Source organism: Olea europaea, chromosome 4 (assembly GCF_002742605.1).
Source record: "Olea europaea var. sylvestris chromosome 4, O_europaea_v1, whole genome shotgun sequence".
Taxonomy (NCBI): Eukaryota; Viridiplantae; Streptophyta; class Magnoliopsida; order Lamiales; family Oleaceae; genus Olea; species Olea europaea.
The window spans coordinates 3,554,573-3,561,073 of record NC_036240.1 but is presented as its reverse complement, the minus strand read 5'-3'; positions in this window follow the sequence as shown (position 1 = coordinate 3,561,073).

The following is a 6,501-nucleotide window of genomic DNA, read 5'->3' as shown; positions in this document are numbered from 1 at the left end:
TCGTAATTGATCGGATCGTATTGACAAAGGGATAATAGTTTCAAAATAAACGAACGAATTTGGTTTTGTCATACCACGTGACATTTCTCGTCACATGTATTGCCCCGACACATTGCTAGATGTCAATCAGGGACGGCGAGAGTGAATTGACGATAAATTAAAAGGGTGTATTAATTTATCAATTTTGATTAGATCAAAATAATATTTCACGACGTTAGGCATCGTGGTCGGGAACCTAATGGGTCGCACACAAAAGAGAATTGGAAGATTGCAAATTGCCAATTGGTTAATTTAACAATCGTTGGATAAATTAATTAATTGAATTTGTTATTTATATTCCCGAATTAATTAATTGGATTAATTAATTCACGGACCGGGTTTAATTAATTGGATTAATTAAATATTGGACCGGACCAGGCCGGGTCCGTTTGGGTTTATATATATACATAGTTAAGGTTTGAGGTCCATAAGGTTTTTATTATTTTTGCTGGCACAAGACAGAAACCCTAGCAGTTGCAGTCTATTCTCTATGTGAATTTCATTGGAGACTGGACAATTGAACAGTTGTGGGAGGCAGATTCAAGCTGCTTGAAAGGAATAACGCGAAGGAGTTTGCAAATTACAAGAAAAGGTATATTTCTTATCACAGTTTTTATCTAAATACAAAGTTGAATTCTGAATGGGAATTGAAATTTTTTAAATTCCGCTGTGCATGTTTAAGTAAATTCCCTACACCTACTGAGTAGTAAAAGACAAAAATACCCTTAAGGCCCCGTTTGGTACCCATTTTTTCAAAATGCATTTTTTCTCTCTTTTTAACCACACATTTTTATTAAAATAATATTACACGTAAATAAAAAAAATTCCTCATTGTTCAACCACAAATTTTCCATCATTTTACTATTCTAAAATGCATTTTTACATGAAAATGAGTCCTAAACACCCTCTAAATATATTATACAATTACAAAAGATGATTTTGTTTAAAGATATTATTACCCTTTGAGTTAACAATTAAAAATCAAAAACTTCTCACGAAAAAATAAAAACCAGCTAACATTTCTTATCTGTTTACTCAAACACAGATAAAAACACTCTCATTTTTCATTTGCTTAAACCACAAAAACTAAAAAATTTATCAAACAGGGAAGCTGAAAATTTTGTTGATATCAATCTCGCCGGATTGGTAAGTATAATACGCAAATTTGATTTTATTTTCATTAAATTATTGTATGTTTTAGTCGATAAATTTCATTTCAACATATAATGTTAATATAGATAAATTGTTTAATATATCTGCAAAAAAATTAAACATTTGACGGGAAAAAATTTATCTGCATATACGAAAATGCAGCTGGACAAGTGTTGAGTGTTAACAGCTGGTTGTTTTCCGGCTTTTTTTGCTATTTTTATTGCCGTTAATATTTTTCTTACAATTAAAAATTTTGTTTTGTCATGCAAATATGGTTGTAGTCCCAATTTGTTACTTTGGTGAATTTGAATTTGACGAAAGATATCGATCAGTATGGAAATGGACGAGCGATAGACACAATGGTATCCCGATTTACAAAACAAGCTGAACATCGATCCCTCTCAATATGACATAGAATTGAAATTTAAATTTAGCGAGCATGCGAATATTCTGATTCCACCTATGACGATTCTTCTGATATTAAACTGAATTATCTGTTTAAATTGAACAATAAGCACACGACTCTCTTGAGGAAGGATGTCGTCAAAGGTGAATAAGTAGACTCAGATAGAAGGCATCACAATGCTAATGATTTTTGGGATACAATGGAGATAGCTCGTGAAGATGATTTGATTATTTTAGAGACAGTTGTGTATAGAATTCCCTCCGTAGTTCATGACAACGAGAATAAAAATGTAAATACTTTTATAAATGAAGATTTGATTGCTTTATCCAGGCAAAGACATGAGCAGGTTGGGACCTTAGAGACTGGATCAAGTGGACCATCCTCTAACTCCTCGCTTGTGGTTCCCGATAGTAATGATTTGTATGTCAAGAAATTATTTGAAATAAAGAAAGATTTGCAGGAAGCTGTGCACCTAATTACATTAAAATACAACTTTGAGTTCAAAGTGAAAAAATCGAACAAGTCGTTGACAATCGGCTGCGTAGACGACAGTTGTAGTTAACGTTTGCGAGCAATGAGGATGGACACAAATAAGTGTGTTTTAGTTCACAAATATACACAGGAACATACCTATGAAGTGAGAGTTCATCGAAATGATTATAGGCAAGGTCGACAGAAAATGCACAAGTATCAGGATCCACGAACGATCTACAAACCATCGGATATCATTATTGACGTCCATTGAGAGTACGAAATAGTTGTGAACTACCAAAAGGCCTAGAAGGCCAAAGAATGCGCGTTGGACGATTTAATGGGCTCGACAGAGGAAAGTTATGCTAAATTGGCCAAGTAGTATCATAACATGGAGAAAACTAATCATGGCTCAGTATCTTTTATTGAGACAAAGGGCGAAAATTGCTTCAAATTCTTCTTCATGGCTCTTGGACAATGTATTCGGGGATTTTGAAATGTTATGAGACCCCTAATTATAGTCGATAGTACAACACTTAAGTCTAAATATCAAGACAAGTTGATTATTGCTACATGTCAAGATACCAACATCCAAATTTACCATATTGCATTCGGCATAGTTGATAACGAGAATGATATGTCGATGCGGTGGTTTTTTACAAAGTTGGAGGACGTAATCAAAGAAGTTGAGGACCTTGCATTTGTAACCGATCAAGGACCTTCTTTAATAAATGGTATTGCTGAAATTTTTCCCGTTGCACATCATGGGTATTGGATATACCATATACAATGCAACCTAAAGACCAAGTATTAAGGCAAAGACATCGTTTCGCTGTTCAGGAGAGCGGCCGAAGTTTACAGTGTTGAAGAGTGTAATAAGTGTATAGTTAAAATAGGAAATAAATCATTCCGGGCATGGGAGTATCTAATGAAAATAAGGATTGAACATTGGGCGCGCTCGTATTTTTTAGGAAGTCAATACAACATGATGACATCAAACAATGAGAAATCTTTCAATGCATTATTTAAGAGGAATTGAGAATTATCTATTCTCGCACTGATTGAGAATATCCGTACCAAGCTGCAGCGGTGGTTTCACGATCGACGTGTGAAATCACAGAGCTACACGATCGTACTAGCTCCGACGAAAAAGGAAAAGCTCTTCAAGACTGCTGAGATTGCGAGAAAGTTGAATGTTAAACTACTGGATGAGTCGCGCTTCTCTGTGGAATGTGCACGTAATACGACATATATGGTGGACTTGACTGATGCCACATGCACTTGTAAACAATTTTAGTTAGAGAGTTCCATGTGAGCATGCAGTCACGGTGACTATGTATCGAGGATTGCGGTGAGAACATTGTGCTATCCTTATTACACTGCTGAATATTTGAGAGCTGTGTATGCTGAGACTATATTTTCTCTTTCAAACGAAGTCGAGTGGGAAGTTCTCTTTCAAACGAAGTCGAGTGGGAAGTTCCCGATCATGTTTGCCCACTCAATACATTATCATCAATTTTGTACAAGTCAGGTTCCCCTAAATGATAGTTAGACCATTTGTATTGTTGATGGTATAAAAAATCGGAATTTACATTTATTTTATAATATATAGAACTACGTCATAATTAAATAAGCAATTATTTCTTATTACAAAAAAAAAAAAAACTTAATGTCCTCGCATTACAAAGAATAATTACAAAAAATTTGAATTACAAAAAAATCAAAGAATAAATACCAATGATTAGAATAAATAATTACAATGAATAATTACAAATAAATTATTACAAATAATTTACGGATCACAATTAATTTCATATAAGTCGCATGCTAACTTATTCTGTCAATTCTGTATCTATGACTAGTTGATAGAATCAACATTATGTGTTATACTCAAAATTCAATGTATTTGATTGCGAAAATGTCACAGTCACCCTTGCAAATTAATGATAATGTGTCAGTTTGATTCCCATTATGTAAAACCTAATTTAAAAATTTTTAAAAAAAATTACAAACACTTACGATATGGATTATTCGTTGTCGTCGTGTCCCGTAAGATGGCAAGTATGTCCCGTAAAGTCAAGCCCGCCTGTCTAGCCATCAGAGGAACGATCACAGTCATCGGCTCAAGTTTAGCTATAGCTACCTGTGTTAGACATGAATGATTGGGATCGTACACATAAATCATCGAGCCAGGGACTACGATCTCTAGAAAAATGCAGTGATGATTCACAATCACTGGAATGTACATATGCGTACAACACTCCCATGGCTTTCCCTCAACACTCTACAACAGCCCGATGACCCACTCGAGCATATACTCAGGCAGCGTGTACTTGTTACCCATAAATTGGAGTGACTGATACTAAATGGTGACGGCACAAAAGAACTCGGTGTTCAATATTATTTGATCGGCAATTTGGAACGATCTTGGATCTCATAGTTCGATCGCGGAACAAGTCCATGGTCATGTCGATGTGCTACATCAAGGAAAACTAAGAAAATGGAGAGTTATTTCATTTAATAAACCAAACAAAATGTATAAAAAAGTAACAATATCACTTCACATACATCATCGACGTCCCAAGCCCCCTGAGTGGTGATATCATGGAACCACTTATATGCGTCCAATATTGTCCTTCAGGCTATCATGCGGCTGGCCCTGAAAAAATAGAGAAAATGTTAAACGAAACATATACGAGTTATCGTAGTCTGCTAAAATCATACAACAGTTACCCAGGCGAAATTCTTCGCTACTCAGTCTCGAATGCATCCATTTGGCATGATTGACCTCCCGGAATAGATTGAGGTACGTTCTGTTGACGAACCTCCTCCTCTTCGTCTCAGCTGTGAAGGAAGAGACAATGTATTGTAATGACACTCTCGGCCACTTACTGACCACCGGCTCTGGCACGTCAACAGCATTCCTTTTAGCCTCAGTCACAGCGATCATCCTCCCCTTGTCCACCTCGGGGATCGTCGCCTCCTCCGCCCCGATGACCGCCACCTCCTCCGGGCTCACCACCTCTTCTACTTCGAGGACCGCCACCTTCAGGCTTGTCTCCTCCTCCGTCCCCGTCGTTCCCCCTCCTCTATCACCGCTCCCCTCCCCGACAAGCTTCTCACTCTCGCTCCTTCGATAAAAAAATGATTCCAATGCATCATCCAACCACGACTGTCGGTGACCCCCTCTCTATCACCCTCTCAATTACCCTCGATCGCCATCTCCGTTACCCAATCGCCTGTCGAGTATATCACATCGAAGTGCTGCAATCTCATCCTGAAGGTATACATAATGGTCACACGGCACTCTAACATCATCAAATAAATCTTCAACCCTCCATACCAACTGTCATCCCAAATCGTCGACTCTCTCTACCATCTTTTGACGCAGCACGCTGACCTTCTCCGCTATAAATCCTATCAGCTCTCGACGCAGTGTGCCGACCTCCTGTGCCATAAACCCAGTCAACGGGCATACAGATCATCGAAATAATGACCCTAACTATATATGAGAGATCTACAAGAAAGGTCTCTGGACGGGGGAGAATGAGGTGTGATGCCCACAGCGGAGGTGATGCTCGATCAAATGGATCGCGCTCTTACACAAACAATATTACAAATTATTAACTTAATCAATAATTGCTAACTCATACAAAATGGTAATCAATAAATTATATTCAATTCACTTACCCAATCTCGGTTGTGGATCGAATCAGACATCTAGTCATCTTGAGTGTGCATAACGGCTAATTCACGCATAAGACCCTGAGCCTCATCCTCCATCGATGGCGTCAAATCAATTATTACTTCAAACTAACATATTGACATTTCAAATTATTAACAATCATGCAATGAGATTTTAAAGTATGTACAATATAAATCACAAATGTATAATATTCACATAAAGGTCGTCGAAGAGAGCCGATAGTTGTTTCCCAATAGAACATCCCTCCACTCGAGATACTCACCAATGGTGCATCCGAGGGCAGCGTTTCACCCCTCGCCTTGCAAAGCAAGTACCCAATAGGGGACGGTCTCATACGTCCAGATCTGCAACACATAAATTATTATATACAAATTCAATAGAAATGATATTTTAACATTGATTATGTTAATCACTTACCTGCTCCGTCAGGGGCAATCCATAGGCGTCGTACTTACGCATGGACCTTGGGCTTCGAGTGCGATCTGGTGAAGATGTGTACTGTGTCTTCGAAATATCTTCGGCCCCATGAGTAGTTGTTGAAGCGATCGATGTCGTCGATGATCTCTAAGCGGAAGAGGTTGATTGCAATCTTCTTGTGGTGACACCGCACCATGCTATCAAGGATGTAGACCAGACTTAACTTCAGTCTGTCTAACATCTGATCACACTTTCTGATTGCATCGATTAGTTGAGGGAGAACCACCGCTCTACAACCTATTTCTTCTCT